The sequence below is a fragment of the Stenella coeruleoalba genome (genome assembly GCF_951394435.1).
Source record: "Stenella coeruleoalba genome assembly, contig: scaffold_62, whole genome shotgun sequence".
Classification (NCBI taxonomy): Eukaryota; Metazoa; Chordata; class Mammalia; order Artiodactyla; family Delphinidae; genus Stenella; species Stenella coeruleoalba.
Genome location: NW_027646189.1, coordinates 724406 through 751129, shown reverse-complemented (window position 1 = coordinate 751129; position 26724 = coordinate 724406). Strand labels below are relative to the sequence as shown.

Sequence of the window (26724 nt, the reverse complement as noted above, 5' to 3'; positions counted from 1 at the left end):
TCTAAAAAACAAAGCAACAGAACCTAGGGCATTTCCACTTATGGTCCTATAGCTTAGGGAAATTAAAATCAAAAAGACACAGCCACCCAAAAGTATGGGACGCCTCTGTTTACAAGAACCTCGTTTACAGTACAAGTTCAACATCGCAGAAAGTGAAAAATGGATAAAGAAGTTGTGGTATTTACTTACAAAGCAATATCACTCAGCAATGAAATCTGTGTCATCAGGCCCTTAGCAGCACAATGAGTGGATTCAGGTATGATGATTCTAACTGAAATAAGTCACACAGAAAAAGAAACATCATAAGATATCAGTAATACACGGAATGTAAACTTGGCTACACAGGAACTGAATTACAGAACAGAACAGGGTCTCAAATTTAGAAAACCAACTTATGCTTGCTTAAGGGGAAAGGTGAGTTGGGGTGCTGCATAAAACCAGAGATTGAAATGAGCACAGATAAAGTTCCTTAAGCCAAATATGATATAGACAAGAGCTACTCCTTGCTCAACGAAATGGACTCAAAACCCCATATTAAACCCCTAAGAATGTACCTGACTAGTAAGTATCTTAAAACCTATGGATTGCTATGTCTCCAAAAGAGAATCAAGCGTCTGTACAGGGGAATAAACGCAGCAGTGATAGGATTGGAGAGGTTCGGTGAGCAAATGAAGACCCTTTGAAGTCATATTGCATGGTACCCATTCCACGGGTTTCAACTACCCAGGTTTAAGGTATTCTTCCTTCAGCTAAAACATGCATGTGGAACCCAGAGTATGATCAACCATGTGAACGGGAGACGTCTTCAAATATGTCTCAGTTTTCCTCCCCTGGTACTCGGGTGCAACATTCCAGACGCTTTACTAACACTCTCCCCACTTGGAGAGTCAGCGCCTTTAACCTCCTGTTTGGCCCAGTTTGCAATTTCTGCGGAAGATGAACAGGAATAGCGAGAACCAATGAGAGGCTAGCTGGAGGTGTCTGGACGGGCAAATTTAACTCTCATTTCCCACCAGGAAGAGGAAATAACCAAAGGCTCAGCGTGCCGTACCGGAACCAGATTAGGGCCTGAAGCCATCCTGCGGTGTTGCGGCCAGCTCAAAAGAAAGCGAGTTGAACAAAGGAGCTCAGGGGCACTGTAATTCACAAACCTGCAGAGTTATAAATGACAGCTATCGTCCAAAATTACACTGAAGTAAGGCTGCCAAGAGGACTTGAAAGCGGGGCAGAATTGCAGGAAACCGATTTCAGGAGGTAGACTGGAATTGCATTGAAAGCATAGGAAAAGAGGCAGAACGTCCACAATGATGCACTTGGCCAAAAAGGGCGTATGCGTTTTTTCCTGAATATATTCAGGAAAAAACGCATACGCCCTTTTTGGCCAACCAAGCAAGCTTGCAAAGGAAATCTGCACTACAATGAAGTCTCACTTCCCCCCGGTCAAAAGGGCCATCTGAAAAAAGTGTAAAATCCAGAAAGGCAGGACAGGCCATGGAGAACTGGGAGCCTTGTTATGCTGATGGGCGGGATGTAAATTGCCAACAACCACTCGGGAGAAGTGTATGGTGTTTCCTGAAACATCTAAAAAACAAAGCAACAGAACCTAGGGCACTTCCACTTATGGTCCTATAGCTTAGGGAAATTAAAATCAAAAAGACACAGCCACCCCAAAGTTTGGAACGGCTCTGTTTACAAGAACCTCGTTTACAGTACAAGTTCAACATCGCAGAAAGTGAAAAATGGAGAAAGAAGTTGTGGTATTTACTTACAAAGCAATATCACTCAGCAATGAAATCTGTGTCATCAGACCCGTAGCAGCACAATGAGTGGATTCAGGTATGATGATTCTAACTGAAGTAAGTCACACAGAAAAAGAAACATCATAAGATATCAGTAATACACGGAATGTAAACTTGGCTACACAGGAACTGAATTACAGAACAGAACAGGGACTCAAATTTAGAAAACCAACTTATGCTTGCTTAAGGGGAAAGGTGAGTTGGGGTGTTGCATAAAACCAGAGATTGAAATGAGCACAGATAAAGTTCCTTAAGTCAAATATGGAATAGACAAGAGCTACTCCTTGCTCAACGAAATGGACTCAACACCGCATATTAAACGCCTAAGAATGTACCTGACTAGTAAGTATCTTAAAACCTATGGATTGCTATGTCTCCGAAAGAGAATCAAGCATGTGTACAGGGGCATAAACGCAGCAGTGATAGGATTGGAGAGGTTCGGTGAGCAAATGAAGACCCTTTGAAGTCATATTGCATGGTACCCATTCCACGGGTTTCAACTACCCAGGTTTAAGGTATTCTTCCTTCAGCTAAAACATGCATGTGGAACCTAGAGTATGATCAACCATGTGATCGGGAGACGTGTTCAAATATGTCTCAGTTTTCGTACCCTGGTACTCGGGTGCAACATTCCAGACGCTTTACTAACACTCTCCCGACTTGGAGAGTCAGTCCCTTTAACCTCCTGTTTGGCCCAGTTTGCAATTTCTGCGGAAGATGAACAGGAATAGCGAGAACCAATGAGAGACTAGCTGGAGGTGTCTGGACGGGCAAATTTAACTCTCATTTCCCACCAGGAAGAGGAAATAACCAAAGGCTCAGCGTGCCGTGCCGGAACCAGATTAGGGCCTGAAGCCATCCTGCGGTGTTGCGGCCAGCTCACAAGAAAGCGAGTTGAAGAAAGGAGCTCAGGGGCACTGTAATTCACAAACCTGCAGAGTTATAAATGACAGCTATCGTCCAAAAATAGACTGAAGTAAGGCTGCCAAGAGGACTTGAAAGTGGGGCAGAATTGCAGGAAACCGATTTCAGGAGGTAGACTGGAATTGCATTGAAAGCATAGGAAAAGAGGCAGAACGTCCACAATGATGCACTTGGCCAAAAAGGGCGTATGCGTTTTTTCCTGAATATATTCAGGAAAAAACACATACGCCCTTTTTGGCCAACCAAGCAAGCTTGCAAAGGAAATCTGCACTACAATGAAGTCTCACTTCCCCCCGGTCAAAAGGGCCATCTGAAAAAAGTGTAAAATCCAGAAAGGCAGGACAGGCCATGGAGAACTGGGAGCCTTGTTATGCTGATGGGCGGGATGTAAATTGCCAACAGACACTCTGGAGAAGTGTATGGTGTTTCCTGAAACATCTAAAAAACAAAGCAACAGAGCCTAAGGCACTGCCACTTATGGTCCTATAGATTAGGGAAATTAACATCAAAAAGACACAGCCACCCCAAAGTTTGGGACGCCTCTGTTTACAAGAACCTCGTTTACAGTACAAGTTCAACATCGCAGAAAGTGAAAAATGGATAAAGAAGTTGTGGTATTTACTTACAAAGCAATATCACTCAGCAATGAATTCTATGTCATCAGGCCCTTAGCATCACAATGAGTGGATTCAGGTATGATGATTCTAACTGAAATAAGTCACACAGAAAAAGAAACATCATAAGATATCAGTAATACACGGAATGTAAACTTGGCTACACAGGAACTGAATTACAGAACAGAACAGGGTCTCAAATTTAGAAAACCAACTTATGCTTGCTTAAGGGTAAAGGTGAGTTGGGGTGCTGCATAAAACCAGAGATTGAAATGAGCACAGATAAAGTTCCTTAAGTCAAATATGGAATAGACAAGAGCTACTCCTTGCTCAACGAAATGGACTCAAAACCCCATATTAAACCCCTAAGAATGTACCTGACTAGTAAGTATCTTAAAACCTATGGATTGCTATGTCTCCAAAAGAGAATCAAGCGTGTGTACTGGGGAATAAACACAGCAGTGATAGGATTGGAGAGGTTCGGTGAGCAAATGAAGACCCTTTGAAATTATATTGCATGGTACCCATTACACGGGTCTCAACTCTCCAGGTTTAAGGTATTCTTCCTTCAGCTAAAACATGCATGTGGAACCCAGAGTATGATCAACCATGTGAACGGGAGACGTGTTCAAATATGTCTCAGTTTTCCTCCCCTGGTACTCGGGTGCAACATTCCAGACGCTTTACTAACACTCTCCCGACTTGGAGAGTCATTCCCTTTAACCTCCTGTTTGGCCCAGTTTGCAATTTCTGCGGAAGATGAACAGGAATAGCGAGAACCAATGAGAGGCTAGCTGGAGGTGTCTGGACGGGCAAATTTAACTCTCATTTCCCACCAGGAAGAGGAATTAACCAAAGGCTCAGCATGCCGGGCCGGAACCAGATTAGGGCCTGAAGCCATCCTGCGGTGTTGCGGCCAGGTCACAAGAAAGCGAGTTGAAGAAAGGAGCTCAGGGGCACTGTAATTCACAAACCTGCAGAGTTATAAATGACAGCTATCGTCCAAAAATAGACTGAAGTAAGGCTGCCAAGAGGACTTGAAAGCGGGGCAGAATTGCAGGAAACCGATTTCAGGAGGTAGACTGGAATTGCATTGAAAGCATAGGAAAAGAGGCAGAACGTCCACAATGATGCACTTGGCCAAAAAGGGCGTATGCGTTTTTTCCTGAATATATTCAGGAAAAAACGCATACGCCCTTTTTGGCCAACCAAGCAAGCTTGCAAAGGAAATCTGCACTACAATGAAGTCTCACTTCCCCCCGGTCAAAAGGGCCATCTGAAAAAAGTGTAAAATCCAGAAAGGCAACAGGCCATTGAGAACTGGGAGCCTTGTTATGCTGATGGGCGGGATGTAAATTGCCAACAGACACTTGGGAGAAGTGTATGGTGTTTCCTGAAACATCTAAAAAACAAAGCAACAGAGCCTAGGGCACTTCCACTTATGGTCCTATAGCTTAGGGAAATTAAAATCAAAAAGACACAGCCACCCCAAAGTTTGGAACGGCTCTGTTTACAAGAACCTCGTTTACAGTACAAGTTCAACATCGCAGAAAGTGAAAAATGGATAAAGAAGTTGTGGTATTCACTTACAAAGCAATATCACTCAGCAATGAAATCTATGTCATCAGGCCCTTAGCATCGCAATGAGTGGATTAAGGTATGATGATTCTAACTGAAATAAGTCACACAGAAAAAGAAACATCATAAGATATCACTAATACACGGAATGTAAACTTGCCTACACAGGAACTGAATTACAGAACAGAACAGGGTCTCAAATTTAGAAAACCAACTTATGCTTGCTTAAGGGTAAAGGTGAGTTGGGGTGCTGCATAAAACCAGAGATTGAAATGAGCACAGATAAAGTTCCTTAAGCCAAATATGGAATAGACAAGAGCTACTCCTTGCTCAACGAAATGGACTCAACACCCCATATTAAACGCCTAAGAATGTTCCTGACTAGTAAGTATCTTAAAACCTATGGATTGCTATGTCTCCAAAAGAGAATCAAGCATGTGTACAGGGGCATAAACGCAGCAGTGATAGGATTGGAGAGGTTCGGTGAGCAAATGAAGACCCTTTGAAGTCATATTGCATGGTACCCATTACACGGGTCTTAACTCTCCAGGTTTAAGGTATTCTTCCTTCAGCTAAAACATGCATGTGGAACCCAAGTATGATCAACCATGTGAACGGGAGACGTGTTCAAATATGTCTCAGTTTTCCTCCCCTGGTACTCGGGTGCAACATTCCAGACGCTTTACTAACACTCTCCCCACTTGGAGAGTCAGCGCCTTTAACCTCCTGTTTGGCCCAGTTTGCAATTTCTGCGGAAGATGAACAGGAATAGCGAGAACCAATGAGAGGCTAGCTGGAGGTGTCTGGACGGGCAAATTTAACTCTCATTTCCCACCAGGAAGAGGAAATAACCAAAGGTTCAGCGTGCCGTACCGGAACCAGATTAGGGCCTGAAGCCATCCTGCGGTGTTGCGGCCAGCTCAAAAGAAAGCGAGTTGAACAAAGGAGCTCAGGGGCACTGTAATTCACAAACCTGCAGAGTTATAAATGACAGCTATCGTCCAAAAATATACTGAAGTAAGGCTGCCAAGAGGACTTGAAAGCGGGGCAGCATTGCAGGAAACCGATTTCAGGAGGTAGACTGGAATTGCATTGAAAGCATAGGAAAAGAGGCAGAACGTCCACAATGATGCACTTGGCCAAAAAGGGCGTATGCGTTTTTTCCTGAATATATTCAGGAAAAAACGCATACGCCCTTTTTGGCCAACCAAGCAAGCTTGCAAAGGAAATCTGCACTACAATGAAGTCTCACTTCCCCCCGGTCAAAAGGGCCATCTGAAAAAAGTGTAAAATCCAGAAAGGCAGGACAGGCCTTGGAGAACTGGGAGCCTTGTTATGCTGATGGGCGGGATGTAAATTGCCAACAACCACTTGGGAGAAGTGTATGGTGTTTCCTGAAACATCTAAAAAACAAAGCAACAGAACCTAGGGCACTTCCACTTATGGTCCTATAGCTTAGGGAAATTAAAATCAAAAAGACACAGCCACCCCAAAGTTTGGAACGGCTCTGTTTACAAGAACCTCGTTTACAGTACAAGTTCAACATCGCAGAAAGTGAAAAATGGATAAAGAAGTTGTGGTATTTACTTACAAAGCAATATCACTCAGCAATGAAATCTGTGTCATCAGGCCCTTAGCAGCACAATGAGTGGATTCAGGTATGATGATTCTAACTGAAGTAAGTCACACAGAAAAAGAAACATCATAAGATATCAGTAATACACGGAATGTAAACTTGGCTACACAGGAACTGAATTACAGAACAGAACAGGGTCTCAAATTTAGAAAACCAACTTATGCTTGCTTAAGGGTAAAGGTGAGTTGGGGTGCTGCATAAAACCAGAGATTGAAATGAGCACAGATAAAGTTCCTTAAGTCAAATATGGAATAGACAAGAGCTACTCCTTGCTCAATGAAATGGACTCAACACCGCATATTAAACGCCTAAGAATGTACCTGACTAGTAAGTATCTTAAAAACCTATGGATTGCTATGTCTCCGAAAGAGAATCAAGCATGTGTACAGGGGCATAAACGCAGCAGTGATAGGATTGGAGAGGTTCGGTGAGCAAATGAAGACCCTTTGAAGTCATATTGCATGGTACCCATTACACGGGTCTTAACTCTCCAGGTTTAAGGTATTCTTCCTTCAGCTAAAACATGCATGTGGAACCCAAGTATGATCAACCATGTGAACGGGAGACGTGTTCAAATATGTCTCAGTTTTCCTCCCCTGGTACTCGGGTGCAACATTCCAGACGCTTTACTAACACTCTCCCCACTTGGAGAGTCAGCGCCTTTAACCTCCTGTTTGGCCCAGTTTGCAATTTCTGCGGAAGATGAACAGGAATAGCGAGAACCAATGAGAGGCTAGCTGGAGGTGTCTGGACGGGCAAATTTAACTCTCATTTCCCACCAGGAAGAGGAAATAACCAAAGGCTCAGCGTGCCGTGCCGGAACCAGATTAGGGCCTGAAGCCATCCTGCGGTGTTGCGGCCAGGTCACAAGAAAGCGAGTTGAAGAAAGGAGCTCAGGGGCACTGTAATTCACAAACCTGCAGAGTTATAAATGACAGCTATCGTCCAAAAATAGACTGAAGTAAGGCTGCCAAGAGGACTTGAAAGCGGGGCAGAATTGCAGGAAACCGATTTCAGGAGGTAGACTGGAATTGCATTGAAAGCATAGGAAAAGAGGCAGAACGTCCACAATGATGCACTTGGCCAAAAAGGGCGTATGCGTTTTTTCCTGAATATATTCAGGAAAAAACGCATACGCCCTTTTTGGCCAACCAAGCAAGCTTGCAAAGGAAATCTGCACTACAATGAAGTCTCACTTCCCCCCGGTCAAAAGGGCCATCTGAAAAAAGTGTAAAATCCAGAAAGGCAGGACAGGCCATGGAGAACTGGGAGCCTTGTTATGCTGATGGGCGGGATGTAAATTGCCAACAACCACTCAGGAGAAGTGTATGGTGTTTCCTGAAACATCTAAAAAACAAAGCAACAGAACCTAGGGCACTTCCACTTATGGTCCTATAGCTTAGGGAAATTAAAATCAAAAAGACACAGCCACCCCAAAGTTTGGAACGGCTCTGTTTACAAGAACCTCGTTTACAGTACAAGTTCAACATCGCAGAAAGTGAAAAATGGATAAAGAAGTTGTGGTATGTACTTACAAAGCAATATCACTCAGCAATGAAATCTGTGTCATCAGGCCCTTAGCAGCACAATGAGTGGATTCAGGTATGATTCTTCTAACTGAAGTAAGTCACACAGAAAAAGAAACATCATAAGATATCAGTAATACACGGAATGTAAACTTGGCTACACAGGAACTGAATTACAGAACAGAACAGGGTCTCAAATTTAGAAAACCAACTTATGCTTGCTTAAGGGTAAAGGTGAGTTGGGGTGCTGCATAAAACCAGAGATTGAAATGAGCACAGATAAAGTTCCTTAAGTCAAATATGGAATAGACAAGAGCTACTCCTTGCTCAATGAAATGGACTCAACACCGCATATTAAACGCCTAAGAATGTACCTGACTAGTAAGTATCTTAAAACCTATGGATTGCTATGTCTCCGAAAGAGAATCAAGCATGTGTACAGGGGCATAAACGCAGCAGTGATAGGATTGGAGAGGTTCGGTGAGCAAATGAAGACCCTTTGAAGTCATATTGCATGGTACCCATTCCACGGGTTTCAACTACCCAGGTTTAAGGTATTCTTCCTTCAGCTAAAACATGCATGTGGAACCTAGAGTATGATCAACCATGTGATCGGGAGACGTGTTCAAATATGTCTCAGTTTTCGTACCCTGGTACTCGGGTGCAACATTCCAGACGCTTTACTAACACTCTCCCGACTTGGAGAGTCAGTCCCTTTAACCTCCTGTTTGGCCCAGTTTGCAATTTCTGCGGAAGATGAACAGGAATAGCGAGAACCAATGAGAGGCTAGCTGGAGGTGTCTGGACGGGCAAATTTAACTCTCATTTCCCACCAGGAAGAGGAAATAACCAAAGGCTCAGCGTGCCGTGCCGGAACCAGATTAGGGCCTGAAGCCATCCTGCGGTGTTGCGGCCAGGTCACAAGAAAGCGAGTTGAAGAAAGGAGCTCAGGGGCACTGTAATTCACAAACCTGCAGAGTTATAAATGACAGCTATCGTCCAAAAATAGACTGAAGTAAGGCTGCCAAGAGGACTTGAAAGCGGGGCAGAATTGCAGGAAACCGATTTCAGGAGGTAGACTGGAATTGCATTGAAAGCATAGGAAAAGAGGCAGAACGTCCACAATGATGCACTTGGCCAAAAAGGGCGTATGCGTTTTTTCCTGAATATATTCAGGAAAAAACGCATACGCCCTTTTTGGCCAACCAAGCAAGCTTGCAAAGGAAATCTGCACTACAATGAAGTCTCACTTCCCCCCGGTCAAAAGGGCCATCTGAAAAAAGTGTAAAATCCAGAAAGGCAGGACAGGCCATGGAGAACTGGGAGCCTTGTTATGCTGATGGGCGGGATGTAAATTGCCAAGAGACACTTGGGAGAAGTGTATGGTGTTTCCTGAAACATCTAAAAAACAAAGCAACAGAGCCTAGGGCACTGCCACTTATGGTCCTATAGCTTAGGGAAATTAAAATCAAAAAGACACAGCCACCCAAAAGTATGGGACGCCTCTGTTTACAAGAACCTCGTTTACAGTACAAGTTCAACATCACAGAAAGTGAAAAATGGATAAAGAAGTTGTGGTATTTACTTACAAAGCAACATCACTCAGCAATGAATTCTATGTCATCAGGCCCTTAGCATCACAATGAGTGGATTCAGGTATGATGATTCTAACTGAAATAAGTCACACAGAAAAAGAAACATCATAAGATATCACTAATACACGGAATGTAAACTTGCCTACACAGGAACTGAATTACAGAACAGAACAGGGTCTCAAATTTAGAAAACCAACTTATGCTTGCTTAAGGGTAAAGGTGAGTTGGGGTGCTGCATAAAACCAGAGATTGAAATGAGCACAGATAAAGTTCCTTAAGCCAAATATGGAATAGACAAGAGCTACTCCTTGCTCAACGAAATGGACTCAACACCCCATATTAAACGCCTAAGAATGTTCCTGACTAGTAAGTATCTTAAAACCTATGGATTGCTATGTCTCCGAAAGAGAATCAAGCATGTGTACAGGGGCATAAACGCAGCAGTGATAGGATTGGAGAGGTTCGGTGAGCAAATGAAGACCCTTTGAAGTCATATTGCATGGTACCCATTACACGGGTCTTAACTCTCCAGGTTTAAGGTATTCTTCCTTCAGCTAAAACATGCATGTGGAACCCAAGTATGATCAACCATGTGAACGGGAGACGTGTTCAAATATGTCTCAGTTTTCCTCCCCTGGTACTCGGGTGCAACATTCCAGACGCTTTACTAACACTCTCCCCACTTGGAGAGTCAGCGCCTTTAACCTCCTGTTTGGCCCAGTTTGCAATTTCTGCGGAAGATGAACAGGAATAGCGAGAACCAATGAGAGGCTAGCTGGAGGTGTCTGGACGGGCAAATTTAACTCTCATTTCCCACCAGGAAGAGGAAATAACCAAAGGCTCAGCGTGCCGTACCGGAACCAGATTAGGGCCTGAAGCCATCCTGCGGTGTTGCGGCCAGCTCAAAAGAAAGCGAGTTGAACAAAGGAGCTCAGGGGCACTGTAATTCACAAACCTGCAGAGTTATAAATGACAGCTATCGTCCAAAAATATACTGAAGTAAGGCTGCCAAGAGGACTTGAAAGCGGGGCAGAATTGCAGGAAACCGATTTCAGGAGGTAGACTGGAATTGCATTGAAACCATAGGAAAAGAGGCAGAACGTCCACAATGATGCACTTGGCCAAAAAGGGCGTATGCGTTTTTTCCTGAATATATTCAGGAAAAAACGCATACGCCCTTTTTGGCCAACCAAGCAAGCTTGCAAAGGAAATCTGCACTACAATGAAGTCTCACTTCCCCCCGGTCAAAAGGGCCATCTGAAAAAAGTGTAAAATCCAGAAAGGCAGGACAGGCCTTGGAGAACTGGGAGCCTTGTTATGCTGATGGGCGGGATGTAAATTGCCAACAACCACTCGGGAGAAGTGTATGGTGTTTCCTGAAACATCTAAAAAACAAAGCAACAGAACGTAGGGCACTTCCACTTATGGTCCTATAGCTTAGGGAAATTAAAATCAAAAAGACACAGCCACCCCAAAGTTTGGAACGGCTCTGTTTACAAGAACCTCGTTTACAGTACAAGTTCAACATCGCAGAAAGTGAAAAATGGATAAAGAAGTTGTGGTATTTACTTACAAAGCAATATCACTCAGCAATGAAATCTGTGTCATCAGGCCCTTAGCAGCACAATGAGTGGATTCAGGTATGATGATTCTAACTGAAGTAAGTCACACAGAAAAAGAAACATCATAAGATATCAGTAATACACGGAATGTAAACTTGGCTACACAGGAACTGAATTACAGAACAGAACAGGGTCTCAAATTTAGAAAACCAACTTATGCTTGCTTAAGGGTAAAGGTGAGTTGGGGTGCTGCATAAAACCAGAGATTGAAATGAGCACAGATAAAGTTCCTTAAGTCAAATATGGAATAGACAAGAGCTACTCCTTGCTCAATGAAATGGACTCAACAACGCATATTAAACGCCTAAGAATGTACCTGACTAGTAAGTATCTTAAAAACCTATGGATTGCTATGTCTCCGAAAGAGAATCAAGCATGTGTACAGGGGCATAAACGCAGCAGTGATAGGATTGGAGAGGTTCGGTGAGCAAATGAAGACCCTTTGAAGTCATATTGCATGGTACCCATTACACGGGTCTTAACTCTCCAGGTTTAAGGTATTCTTCCTTCAGCTAAAACATGCATGTGGAACCCAAGTATGATCAACCATGTGAACGGGAGACGTGTTCAAATATGTCTCAGTTTTCCTCCCCTGGTACTCGGGTGCAACATTCCAGACGCTTTACTAACACTCTCCCCACTTGGAGAGTCAGCGCCTTTAACCTCCTGTTTGGCCCAGTTTGCAATTTCTGCGGAAGATGAACAGGAATAGCGAGAACCAATGAGAGGCTAGCTGGAGGTGTCTGGACGGGCAAATTTAACTCTCATTTCCCACCAGGAAGAGGAAATAACCAAAGGCTCAGCGTGCCGTGCCGGAACCAGATTAGGGCCTGAAGCCATCCTGCGGTGTTGCGGCCAGGTCACAAGAAAGCGAGTTGAAGAAAGGAGCTCAGGGGCACTGTAATTCACAAACCTGCAGAGTTATAAATGACAGCTATCGTCCAAAAATAGACTGAAGTAAGGCTGCCAAGAGGACTTGAAAGCGGGGCAGAATTGCAGGAAACCGATTTCAGGAGGTAGACTGGAATTGCATTGAAAGCATAGGAAAAGAGGCAGAACGTCCACAATGATGCACTTGGCCAAAAAGGGCGTATGCGTTTTTTCCTGAATATATTCAGGAAAAAACGCATACGCCCTTTTTGGCCAACCAAGCAAGGTTGCAAAGGAAATCTGCACTACAATGAAGTCTCACTTCCCCCCGGTCAAAAGGGCCATCTGAAAAAAGTGTAAAATCCAGAAAGGCAGGACAGGCCATGGAGAACTGGGAGCCTTGTTATGCTGATGGGCGGGATGTAAATTGCCAACAACCACTCGGGAGAAGTGTATGGTGTTTCCTGAAACATCTAAAAAACAAAGCAACAGAACCTAGGGCACTTCCACTTATGATCCTATAGCTTAGGGAAATTAAAATCAAAAAGACACAGCCACCCCAAAGTTTGGAATGGCTCTGTTTACAAGAACCTCGTTTACAGTACAAGTTCAACATCGCAGAAAGTGAAAAATGGATAAAGAAGTTGTGGTATTTACTTACAAAGCAATATCACTCAGCAATGAAATCTGTGTCATCAGGCCCTTAGCAGCACAATGAGTGGATTCAGGTATGATGATTCTAAATAAAGTAAGTCACACAGAAAAAGAAACATCATAAGATATCAGTAATACACGGAATGTAAACTTGGCTACACAGGAACTGAATTACAGAACAGAACAGGGTCTCAAATTTAGAAAACCAACTTATGCTTGCTTAAGGGTAAAGGTGAGTTGGGGTGCTGCATAAAACCAGAGATTGAAATGAGCACAGATAAAGTTCCTTAAGCCAAATATGGAATAGACAAGAGCTACTCCTTGCTCAACGAAATGGACTCAACACCGCATATTAAACGCCTAAGAATGTACCTGACTAGTAAGTATCTTAAAACCTATGGATTGCTATGTCTCCAAAAGAGAATCAAGCATGTGTACAGGGGCATAAACGCAGCAGTGATAGGATTGGAGAGGTTCGGTGAGCAAATGAAGACCCTTTGAAGTCATATTGCATGGTACCCATTCCACGGGTTTCAACTACCCAGGTTTTAGGTATTCTTCCTTCAGCTTAAACAGGCATGTGGAACCCAAGTATGATCAACCATGTGAACGGGAGACGTGTTCAAATATGTCTCAGTTTTCCTCCCCTGGTACTCGGGTGCAACATTCCAGACGCTTTACTAACACTCTCCCCACTTGGAGAGTCAGCGCCTTTAACCTCCTGTTTGGCCCAGTTTGCAATTTCTGCGGAAGATGAACAGGAATAGCGAGAACCAATGAGAGGCTAGCTGGAGGTGTCTGGAAGGGCAAATTTAACTCTCATTTCCCACCAGGAAGAGGAAATAACCAAAGGCTCAGCGTGCCGTACCGGAACCAGATTAGGGCCTGAAGCAATCCTGCGGTGTTGCGGCCAGCTCAAAAGAAAGCGAGTTGAACAAAGGAGCTCAGGGGCACTGTAATTCACAAACCTGCAGAGTTATAAATGACAGCTATCGTCCAAAAATATACTGAAGTAAGGCTGCCAAGAGGACTTGAAAGCGGGGCAGAATTGCAGGAAACCGATTTCAGGAGGTAGACTGGAATTGCATTGAAAGCATAGGAAAAGAGGCAGAACGTCCACAATGATGCACTTGGCCAAAAAGGGCATATGCGTTTTTTCCTGAATATATTCAGGAAAAAACGCATACGCCCTTTTTGGCCAACCAAGCAAGCTTGCAAAGGAAATCTGCACTACAATGAAGTCTCACTTCCCCCCGGTCAAAAGGGCCATCTGAAAAAAGTGTAAAATCCAGAAAGGCAGGACAGGCCATGGAGAACTGGGAGCCTTGTTATGCTGATGGGCGGGATGTAAATTGCCAACAACCACTCGGGAGAAGTGTATGGTGTTTCCTGAAACATCTAAAAAACAAAGCAACAGAACCTAGGGCACTTCCACTTATGGTCCTATAGCTTAGGGAAATTAAAATCAAAAAGACACAGCCACCCCAAAGTTTGGAACGGCTCTGTTTACAAGAACCTCGTTTACAGTACAAGTTCAACATCGCAGAAAGTGAAAAATGGATAAAGAAGTTGTGGTATTTACTTACAAAGCAATATCACTCAGCAATGAAATCTGTGTCATCAGGCCCTTAGCAGCACAATGAGTGGATTCAGGTATGATGATTCTAACTGAAGTAAGTCACACAGAAAAAGAAACATCATAAGATATCAGTAATACACGGAATGTAAACTTGGCTACACAGGAACTGAATTACAGAACAGAACAGGGTCTCAAATTTAGAAAACCAACTTATGCTTGCTTAAGGGTAAAGGTGAGTTGGGGTGCTGCATAAAACCAGAGATTGAAATGAGCACAGATAAAGTTCCTTAAGTCAAATATGGAATAGACAAGAGCTACTCCTTGCTCAATGAAATGGACTCAACACCGCATATTAAACGCCTAAGAATGTACCTGACTAGTAAGTATCTTAAAAACCTATGGATTGCTATGTCTCCGAAAGAGAATCAAGCATGTGTACAGGGGCATAAACGCAGCAGTGATAGGATTGGAGAGGTTCGGTGAGCAAATGAAGACCCTTTGAAGTCATATTGCATGGTACCCATTACACGGGTCTTAACTCTCCAGGTTTAAGGTATTCTTCCTTCAGCTAAAATATGCATGTGGAACCCAAGTATGGTCAACCATGTGAACGGGAGACGTGTTCAAATATGTCTCAGTTTTCCTCCCCTGGTACTCGGGTGCAACATTCCAGACGCTTTACTAACACTCTCCCCACTTGGAGAGTCAGCGCCTTTAACCTCCTGTTTGGCCCAGTTTGCAATTTCTGCGGAAGATGAACAGGAATAGCGAGAACCAATGAGAGACTAGCTGGAGGTGTCTGGACGGGCAAATTTAACTCTCATTTCCCACCAGGAAGAGGAAATAACCAAAGGCTCAGCGTGCCCTGCCGGAACCAGATTAGGGCCTGAAGCCATCCTGCGGTGTTGCGGCCAGGTCACAAGAAAGCGAGTTGAAGAAAGGAGCTCAGGGGCACTGTAATTCACAAACCTGCAGAGTTATAAATGACAGCTATCGTCCAAAAATAGACTGAAGTAAGGCTGCCAAGAGGACTTGAAAGCGGGGCAGAATTGCAGGAAACCGATTTCAGGAGGTAGACTGGAATTGCATTGAAAGCATAGGAAAAGAGGCAGAACGTCCACAATGATGCACTTGGCCAAAAAGGGTGTATGCATTTTTTCCTGAATATATTCAGGGAAAAACGCATACGCCCTTTTTGGCCAACCAAGCAAGCTTGCAAAGGAAATCTGCACTACAATGAAGTCTCACTTCCCCCCTGTCAAAAGGGCCATCTGAAAAAAGTGTAAAATCCAGAAAGGCAGGACAGGCCATGGAGAACTGGGAGCCTTGTTATGCTGATGGGCGGGATGTAAATTGCCAACAGACACTCGGGAGAAGTGTATGGTGTTTCCTGAAACATCTAAAAAACAAAGCAACAGAGCCTAGGGCACTTCCACTTATGGTCCTATAGCTTAGGGAAATTAAAATCAAAAAGACACAGCCACCCCAAAGTTTGGGACGCCTCCATTTACAAGAACCTCGTTTACCGTACAAGTTCAATATCACAGAAAGTGAAAAATGGATAAAGAACTTGTGGTACTTACGTACAATGCAGTATCACTCAGCAATGAAATCTATGTCATCAGGCCCGTAGCAGCATAATGAGTGGATTCAGGTACGATGATTCTAACTGAAATATGTCACACAGAAAAAGAAACATCATAAGATATCACTAATACACGGAATGTAAACTTGGCTACACAGGAACTGCATTCCAAAACAGAACAGGGTCTCAAATTTAGAAAACCAACTTATGCTTGCTTAAGGGGAAAGGTGAGTTGGGGTGCTGAATAAAACCAGAGATTGAAATGAGCACACATAAAGTTCCTTAAGCCAAATATGGAATAGACAAGAGCTACTCCTTGCTCAACGAAATGGACTCAACACCCCATATTAAACGCCTAAGAATGTACCTGACTAGTAAGTATCTTAAAACTTATGGATTGCTATGTCTCCAAAAGAGAACCAAGCGTGTGTACAGGGGCATAAACGCAGCAGTGATAGGATTGGAGAGGTTCGGTGAGCAAATGAAGACCCTTTGAAGTCATATTGCATGGTACCCATTACACGGGTCTTAACTCTCCAGGTTTAAGGTATTCTTCCTTCAGCTAAAACATGCATGTGGAACCCAAGTATGATCAACCATGTGAACGGGAGACGTGTTCAAATATGTCTCAGTTTTCCTCCCCTGGTACTCGGGTGCAACATTCCAGACGCTTTACTAACACTCTCCCCACTTGGAGAGTCAGCGCCTTTAACCTCCTGTTTGGCCCAGTTTGCAATTTCTGCGGAAGATGAACAGGAATAGCGAGAACCAATGAGAGGCTAGCTGGAGGTGTCTGGACGGGCAAATTTAACTCTCATTTCCCACCAGGAAGAGGAAATAACCAAAGGCTCAGCGTGCCGTGCCGGAACCAGATTAGGGCCTGAAGCCATCCTGCGGTGTTGCGGCCAGGTCACAAGAAAGCGAGTTGAAGAAAGGAGCTCAGGGGCACTGTAATTCACAAACCTGCAGAGTTATAAATGACAGCTATCGTCCAAAAATAGACTGAAGTAAGGCTGCCAAGAGGACTTGAAAGCGGGGCAGCATTGCAGGAAACCGATTTCAGGAGGTAGACTGGAATTGCATTGAAAGCATAGGAAAAGAGGCAGAACGTCCACAATGATGCACTTGGCCAAAAAGGGCGTATGCGTTTTTTCCTGAATATATTCAGGGAAAAACGCATACGCCCTTTTTGGCCAACCAAGCAAGCTTGCAAAGGAAATCTGCACTACAATGAAGTCTCACTTCCCCCTGGTCAAAAGGGCCATCTGAAAGAAGTGTAAAATCCAGAAAGGCAGGACAGGCCATGGAGAACTGGGAGCCTTGTTATGCTGATGTGCGGGATGTAAATTGCCAACAACCACTCGGGAGAAGTGTATGGTGTTTCCTGAAACATCTAAAAAACAAAGCAACAGAACCTAGGGCACTTCCACTTATGGTCCTATAGCTTAGGGAAATTAAAATCAAAAAGACACAGCCACCCCAAAGTTTGGAACGGCTCCGTTTACAAGAACCTCGTTTACAGTACAAGTTCAACATCGCAGAAAGTGAAAAATGGATAAAGAAGTTGTGGTATTTACTTACAAAGCAATATCACTCAGCAATGAAATCTGTGTCATCAGGCCCTTAGCAGCACAATGAGTGGATTCAGGTATGATGATTCTAACTGAAGTAAGTCACACAGAAAAAGAAACATCATAAGATATCAGTAATACACGGAATATAAACTTGGCTACACAGGAACTGAATTACAGAACAGAACAGGGTCTCAAATTTAGAAAACCCACTTATGCTTGCTTAAGGGGAAAGGTGAGTTGGGGTGCTGAATAAAACCAGAGATTGAAATGAGCACAGATAAAGTTCCTTAAGCCAAATATGGAATAGACAAGAGCTACTCCTTGCTCAACGAAATGGACACAACACCCCATATTAAACGTCTAAGAATGTACCTGACTAGTAAGTATCTTAAAACTTATGGATTGCTATGTCTCCAAAAGAGAACCAAGCGTGTGTACAGGGGCATAAACGCAGCAGTGATAGGATTGGAGAGGTTCGGTGAGCAAATGAAGACCCTTTGAAGTCATATTGCATGGTACCCATTACACGGGTCTTAACTCTCCAGGTTTAAGGTATTCTTCCTTCAGCTAAAACATGCATGTGGAACCCAAGTATGATCAACCATGTGAACGGGAGACGTGTTCAAATATGTCTCAGTTTTCCTCCCCTGGTACTCGGGTGCAACATTCCAGACGCTTTACTAACACTCTCCCGACTTGGAGAGTCAGTCCCTTTAACCTCCTGTTTGGCCCAGTTTGCAATTTCTGCGGAAGATGAACAAGAATAGCGAGAACCAATGAGAGACTAGCTGGAGGTGTCTGGACGGGCAAATTTAACTCTCATTTCCCACCAGGAAGAGGAAATAACCAAAGGCTCAGCGTGCCGTGCCGGAACCAGATTAGGGCCTGAAGCCATCCTGCGGTGTTGCAGCCAGGTCACAAGAAAGCGAGTTGAAGAAAGGAGCTCAGGGGCACTGTAATTCACAAACCTGCGGAGTTATAAATGAAAGCTATCGTCCAAAAATAGACTGAAGTAAGGCTGCCAAGAGGACTTGAAAGCGGGGCAGAATTGCAGGAAACCGATTTCAGGAGGTAGACTGGAATTGCATTGAAAGCATAGGAAAAGAGGCAGAACGTCCACAATGATGCACTTGGCCAAAAAGGGCGTATGCGTTTTTTCCTGAATATATTCAGGAAAAAATGCATACGCCCTTTTTGGCCAACCAAGCAAGCTTGCAAAGGAAATCTGCACTACAATGAAGTCTCACTTCCCCCCGGTCAAAAGGGCCATTGAAAAAAGTGTAAAATCCAGAAAGGCAGGACAGGCCATGGAGAACTGGGAGCCTTGTTATGCTGATGGGCGGGATGTAAATTGCCAACAGACACTCGGGAGAAGTGTATGGTGTTTCCTGAAACATCTAAAAAACAAAGCAACAGAGCCTAGGGCACTGCCACTTATGGACCTATAGCTTAGGGATATTAAAATCAAAATGACACAGCCACCCCAAAGTTTGGGACGCCTCTGTTTACAAGAACCTCGTTTACAGTACAAGTTCAACATCGCAGAAAGTGAAAAATGGATAAAGAAGTTGTGGTATTTACTTACAAAGCAATATCACTCAGCAATGAATTCTATGTCATCAGGCCCTTAGCATCACAATGAGTGGATACAGGTATGATGATTCTAACTGAAATAAGTCACACAGAAAAAGAAACATCATAAGATATCAGTAATACACGGAATGTAAACTTGGCTACACAGGAACTGAATTACAGAACAGAACAGGGTCTCAAATTTAGAAAACCAACTTATGCTTGCTTAAGGGTAAAGGTGAGTTGGGGTGCTGCATAAAACCAGAGATTGAAATGAGCACAGATAAAGTTCCTTAAGCCAAATATGGAATAGACAAGAGCTACTCCTTGCTCAACGAAATGGACTCAAAACCCCATATTAAACCCCTAAGAATGTACCTGACTAGTAAGTATCTTAAAACCTATGGATTGCTATGTCTCCAAAAGAGAATCAAGCGTGTGTACAGGGGAATAAACACAGCAGTGATAGGATTGGAGAGGTTCGGTGAGCAAATGAAGACCCTTTGAAGTCATATTGCATGGTACCCATTCCACGGGTTTCAACTACCCAGGTTTTAGGTATTCTTCCTTCAGCTAAAACATGCATGAGGAACCTAGAGTATGATCAACCATGTGATCGGGAGACGTGTTCATATATGTCTCAGTTTTCGTACCCTGGTACTCGGGTGCAACATTCCAGACGCTTTACTAACACTCTCCCGTCTTGGAGAGTCAGTCCCTTTAACCTCCTGTTTGGCCCAGTTTGCAATTTCTGTGGAAGATGAACAGGAATAGCGAGAACCAATGAGAGACTAGCTGGAGGTGTCTGGATGGGCAAATTTAACTCTCATTTCCCACCAGGAAGAGGAATTAACCAAAGGCTCAGCGTGCCGTGCCGCAACCAGATTAGGGCCTGAAGCCATCCTGCGGTGTTGCGGCCAGGTCACAAGAAAGCGAGTTGAAGAAAGGAGCTCAGGGGCACTGTAATTCACAAACCTGCAGAGTTATAAATGACAGCTATCGTCCAAAAATAGACTGAAGTAAGGCTGCCAAGAGGACTTGAAAGCGGGGCAGAATTGCAGGAAACCGATTTCAGGAGGTAGACTGGAATTGCATCGAAAGCATAGGAAAAGAGGCAGAACGTCCACAATGATGCACTTGGCCAAAAAGGGCGTATGCGTTTTTTCCTGAATATATTCAGGAAAAAACGCATACGCCCTTTTTGGCCAACCAAGCAAGGTTGCAAAGGAAATCTGCACTACAATGAAGTCTCACTTCCCCCCGGTCAAAAGGGCCATCTGAAAAAAGTGTAAAATCCAGAAAGGCAGGACAGGCCATGGAGAACTGGGAGCCTTGTTATGCTGATGGGCGGGATGTAAATTGCCAACAGACACTTGGGAGAAGTGTATGGTGTTTCCTGAAACATCTAAAAAACAAAGCAACAGAGCCTAGGGCACTTCCACTTATGGTCCTATAGCTTAGGGAAATTAAAATCAAAAAGACACAGCCACCCCAAAGTTTGGAACGGCTGTGTTTACAAGAACCTCGTTTACAGTACAAGTTCAACATCGCAGAAAGTGAAAAATGGATAAAGAAGTTGTGGTATTCACTTACAAAGCAATATCACTCAGCAATGAAATCTATGTCATCAGGCCCTTAGCATCGCAATGAGTGGATTCAGGTATGATGATTCTAACTGAAATAAGTCACACAGAAAAAGAAACATCATAAGATATCACTAATACACGGAATGTAAACTTGCCTACACAGGAACTGAATTACAGAACAAAAGAGGGTCTCAAATTTAGAAAACCAACTTATGCTTGCTTAAGGGTAAAGGTGAGTTGGGGTGCTGCATAAAACCAGAGATTGAAATGAGCACAGATAAAGTTCCTTAAGCCAAATATGGAATAGACAAGAGCTACTCCTTGCTCAACGAAATGGACTCAACACCCCATATTAAACGCCTAAGAATGTTCCTGACTAGTAAGTATCTTAAAACCTATGGATTGCTATGTCTCCAAAAGAGAATCAAGCATGTGTACAGGGGCATAAACGCAGCAGCGATAGGATTGGAGAGGTTCGGTGAGCAAATGAAGACCCTTTGAAGTCATATTGCATGGTACCCATTCCACGGGTTTCAACTACCCAGGTTTAAGGTATTCTTCCTTCAGCTAAAACATGCATGTGGAACCTAGAGTATGATCAACCATGTGATCGGGAGACGTGTTCAAATATGTCTCAGTTTTCGTACCCTGGTACTCGGGTGCAACATTCCAGACGCTTTACTAACACTCTCCCGACTTGGAGAGTCAGTCCCTTTAACCTCCTGTTTGGCCCAGTTTGCAATTTCTGCGGAAGATGAACAGGAATAGCGAGAACCAATGAGAGGCTAGCTGGAGGTGTCTGGACGGGCAAATTTAACTCTCATTTCCCACCAGGAAGAGGAATTAACCAAAGGCTCAGCGTGCCGTGCCGGAACCAGAATAGGTCCTGAAGCCATCCTGCGGTGTTGCGGCCAGGTCACAAGAAAGCGAGTTGAAGAAAGGAGCTCAGGGGCACTGTAATTCACAAACCTGCAGAGTTATAAATGACAGCTATCGTCCAAAAATAGACTGAAGGAAGGCTGCCAAGAGGACTTGAAAGCGGGGCAGAATTGCAGGAAACCGATTTCAGGAGGTAGACTGGAATTGCATTGAAAGCATAGGAAAAGAGGCAGAACGTCCACAATGGTGCACTTGGCCAAAAAGGGCGTATGCGTTTTTTTCCTGAATATATTCAGGAAAAAACGCATACGCCCTTTTTGGCCAACCAAGCAAGCTTGCAAAGGAAATCTGCACTACAATGAAGTCTCACTTCCCCCCGGTCAAAAGGGCCATCTGAAAAAAGTGTAAAATCCAGAAAGGCAGGACAGGCCATGGAGAACTGGGAGCCTTGTTATGCTGATGGGCGGGATGTAAGTTGCCAACAACCACTCGGGAGAAGTGTATGGTGTTTCCTGAAACATGTAAAAAACAAAGCAACAGAACCTAGGGCACTTCCACTTATGGTCCTATAGCTTAGGGAAATTAAAATCAAAAAGACACAGCCATCCCAAAGTTTGGAACGGCTCTGTTTACAAGAACCTCGTTTACAGTACAAGTTCAACATCGCAGAAAGTGAAAAATGGATAAAGAACTTGTGGTATTTACTTACAAAGCAATATCACTCAGCAATGAAATCTGTGTCATCAGGCACTTAGCAGCACAATGAGTGGATTCAGGTATGATGATTCTAACTGAAGTAAGTCACACAGAAAAAGAAACATCATAAGATATCAGTAATACACGGAATGTAAACTTGGCTACAAAGGAACTGAATTACAGAACAGAACAGGGACTCAAATTTAGAAAACCAACTTATGCTTGCTTAAGGGTAAAGGTGAGTTGGGGTGCTGCATAAAACCAGAGATTGAAATGAGCACAGATAAAGTTCCTTAAGCCAAATATGGAATAGACAAGAGCTACTCCTTGCTCAACGAAATGGACTCAACACCCCATATTAAACGCCTAAGAATGTACCTGACTAGTAAGTATCGTAAAACCTATGGATTGCTATGTTTCCAAAAGAGAATCAAGCATGTGTACAGGGGCATAAACGCAGCAGTGATAGGATTGGAGAGGTTCGGTGAGCAAATGAAGACCCTTTGAAGTCATATTGCATGGTACCCATTCCACGGGTCTCAACTCTCCATGTTTAAGGTATTCTTCCTTCAGCTAAAACATGCATGTGGAACCCAGAGTATGATCAACCATGTAAACGGGAGACGTGTTCAAATATGTCTCAGTTTTCCTCCCCTGGTACTCGGGTGCAACATTCCAGACGCTTTACTAACACTCTCCCGACTTGGAGAGTCAGTCCCTTTAACCTCCTGTTTGGCCCAGTTTGCAATTTCTGCGGAAGATGAACAGGAATAGCGAGAACCAATGAGAGGCTAGCTGGAGGTGTCTGGACGGGCAAATTTAACTCTCATTTCCCACCAGGAAGAGGAAATAACCAAAGGCTCAGCGTGCCGTACCGGAACCAGATTAGGGCCTGAAGCCATCCTGCGGTGTTGCGGCCAGCTCAAAAGAAAGCGAGTTGAAGAAAGGAGCCCAGGGGCACTGTAATTCACAAACCTGCAGAGTTATAAATGACAGTTATCGTCCAAAAATACACTGAAGTAAGGCTGCCAAGAGGACTTGAAAGCGGGGCAGAATTGCAGGAAACCGATTTCAGGAGGTAGACTGGAATTGCATTGAAAGCATAGGAAAAGAGGCAGAACGTCCACAATGATGCACTTGGCCAAAAAGGGCGTATGCGTTTTTTCCTGAATATATTCAGGAAAAAACGGATACGCCCTTTTTGGCCAACCAAGCAAGCTTGCAAAGGAAATCTGCACTACAATGAAGTCTCACTTCCCCCCGGTCAAAAGGGCCATCTGAAAAAAGTGTAAAATCCAGAAAGGCAGGACAGGCCATGGAGAACTGGGAGCCTTGTTATGCTGATGGGCGGGATGTAAATTGCCAACAGACACTCGGGAGAAGTGTATGGTGTTTCCTGAAACATCTAAAAAACAAAGCAACAGAGCCTAGGGCACTTCCACTTATGGTCCTATAGCTTAGGGAAATTAAAATCAAAAAGACACAGCCACCCCAAAGTTTGGAACGGCTCTGTTTACAAGAACCTCGTTTACAGTACAAGTTCAACATCGCAGAAAGTGAAAAATGGATAAAGAAGTTGTGGTATTTACTTACAAAGCAATATCACTCAGCAATGAAATCTGTGTCATCAGGCCCGTAGCAGCACAATGAGTGGATTCAGATATGATGATTCTAACTGAAGTAAGTCACACAGAAAAAGAAACATCATAAGATATCAGTAATACACGGAATGTAAACTTGGCTACACAGGAACTGAATTACAGAACAGAACAGGGTCTCAAATTTAGAAAACCAACTTATGCTTGCTTAAGGGTAAAGGTGAGTTGGGGTGCTGCATAAAACCAGAGATTGAAATGAGCACAGATAAAGTTCCTTAAGCCAAATATGGAATAGACAAGAGCTACTCCTTGCTCAACGAAATGGACTCAACACCGCATATTAAACGCCTAAGAATGTACCTGACTAGTAAGTATCTTCAAACCTATGGATTGCTATGTCTCCGAAAGAGAATCAAGCATGTGTACAGGGGCATAAACGCAGCAGTGATAGGATTGGAGAGGTTCGGTGAGCAAATGAAGACCCTTTGAAGTCATATTGCATGGTACCCATTACACGGGTCTTAACTCTCCAGGTTTAAGGTATTCTTCCTTCAGCTAAAACATGCATGTGGAACCCAAGTATGATCAACCATGTGAACGGGAGACGTGTTCAAATATGTCTCAGTTTTCCTCCCCTGGTACTCGGGTGCAACATTCCAGACGCTTTACTAACACTCTCCCCACTTGGAGAGTCAGCGTCTTTAACCTCCTGTTTGGCCCAGTTTGCAATTTCTGCGGAAGATGAACAGGAATACCGAGAACCAATGAGAGACTAGCTGGAGGTGTCTGGACGGGCAAATTTAACTCTCATTTCCCACCAGGAAGAGGAAATAACCAAAGGCTCAGCGTGCCGTGCCGGAACCAGATTAGGGTCTGAAGCCATCCTGCGGTGTTGCGGCCAGGTCACAAGAAAGCAAGTTGAAGAAAGGAGGTCAGGGGCACTGTAATTCACAAACCTGCAGAGTTATAAATGACAGCTATCGTCCAAAAATATACTGAAGTAAGGATGCCAAGAGGACTTGAAAGCGGGGCAGAATTGCAGGAAACCGATTTCAGGAGGTAGACTGGAATTGCATTGAAAGCATAGGAAAAGAGGCAGAACGTCCACAATGATGCACTTGGCCAAAAAGGGCGTATGCGTTTTTTCCTGAATATATTCAGGAAAAAACGCATACGCCCTTTTTGGCCAACCAAGCAAGCTTGCAAAGGAAATCTGCACTACAATGAAGTCTCACTTCCCCCCGGTCAAAAGGGCCATCTGAAAAAAGTGTAAAATCCAGAAAGGCAGGACAGGCCATGGAGAACTGGGAGCCTTGTTAATCTGATGGGCGGGATGTAAATTGCCAACAACCACTCGGGAGAAGTATATGGTGTTTCCTGAAACATCTAAAAAACAAAGCAACAGAACCTAGGGCACTTCCACTTATGGTCCTATAGCTTAGGGAAATTAAAATCAAAAAGACACAGCCACCCCAAAGTTTGGAACGGCTCTGTTTACAAGAACCTCGTTTACAGTACAAGTTCAACATCGCAGAAAGTGAAAAATGGATAAAGAAGTTGTGGTATTTACTTACAAAGCAATATCACTCAGCAATGAAATCTATGTCATCAGGCCCTTAGCAGCACAGTGAGTGGATTCAGGTATGATGATTCTAACTGAAATAAGTCACACAGAAAAAGAAACATCATAAGATATCACTAATACACGGAATGTAAACTTGGCTACACAGGAACTGAATTCCAAAACAGAACAGGGTCTCAAATTTAGAAAACCAACATATGCTTGCTTAAGTGTAAGGGTGAGTTGGGGTGCTGCATAAAACCAGAGATTGAAATGAGCACAGATAAAGTTCCTTAAGTCAAATATGGAATAGACAAGAGCTACTCCTTGCTCAACGAAATGGACTCAACACCGCATATTAAACGCCTAAGAAAGTACCTGACTAGTAAGTATCTTCAAACCTATGGATTGCTATGTCTCCGAAAGAGAATCAAGCATGTGTACAGGGGCATAAACGCAGCAGTGATAGCATTGGAGAGGTTCGGTGAGCAAATGAAGACCCTTTGAAGTCATATTGCATGGTACCCATTCCACGGGTTTCAACTACCCAGGTTTAAGGTATTCTTCCTTCAGCTAAAACATGCATGTGGAACCCAGAGTATGATCAACCATGTGATCGGGAGACGTGTTCAAATATGTCTCAGTTTTCCTCCCCTGGTACTCGGGTACAACATTCCAGACGCTTTACTAACACTCTCCCGACTTGGAGAGTCAGTCCCTTTAACCTCCTGTTTGGCCCAGTTTGCAATTTCTGCGGAAGATGAACAGGAATAGCGAGAACCAATGAGAGGCTAGCTGGAGGTGTCTGGACGGGCAAATTTAACTCTCATTTCCCACCAGGAAGAGGAATTAACCAAAGGCTCAGCATGCCGTGCCGGAACCAGATTAGGGCCTGAAGCCATCCTGCGGTGTTGCGGCCAGCTCAAAAGAAAGCGAGTTGAAGAAAGGAGCTCAGGGGCACTGTAATTCACAAACCTGCAGAGTTATAAATGACAGCTATCGTCCAAAAATAGACTGAAGTAAGGCTGCCAAGAGGACTTGAAAGCGGGGCAGAATTGCAGGAAACCGATTTCAGGAGGTAGACTGGAATTGCATTGAAAGCATAGGAAAAGAGGCAGAACGTCCACAATGATGCACTTGGCCAAAAAGGGCGTATGCGTTTTTTCCTGAATATATTCAGGAAAAAACGCATACGCCCTTTTTGGCCAACCAAGCAAGCTTGCAAAGGAAATCTGCACTACAATGAAGTCTCACTTTCCCCCGGTCAAAAGGGCCA

The 26724-nt window shown here is 43.8% G+C and overlaps 1 long non-coding RNA gene across 31 annotated transcripts in view; it reads right to left on the bottom strand.

The window, feature by feature from the left end:
- Window positions 1-26724, bottom strand: part of LOC307181269 — a 1277915-nt gene that overhangs the window by 585257 nt on the left and 665934 nt on the right. For 30 of the 31 annotated variants that reach the window (XR_013826266.1, XR_013826267.1, XR_013826273.1 and 27 more), the window contains one exon: window positions 12826-12903. This is a non-coding gene — a long non-coding RNA (uncharacterized lncRNA). Of the gene's footprint in view, window positions 1-8124; window positions 8162-12821; window positions 12904-26724 lie in introns of those variants that run through there. The other variant, XR_013826292.1, reaches the window with a different exon arrangement.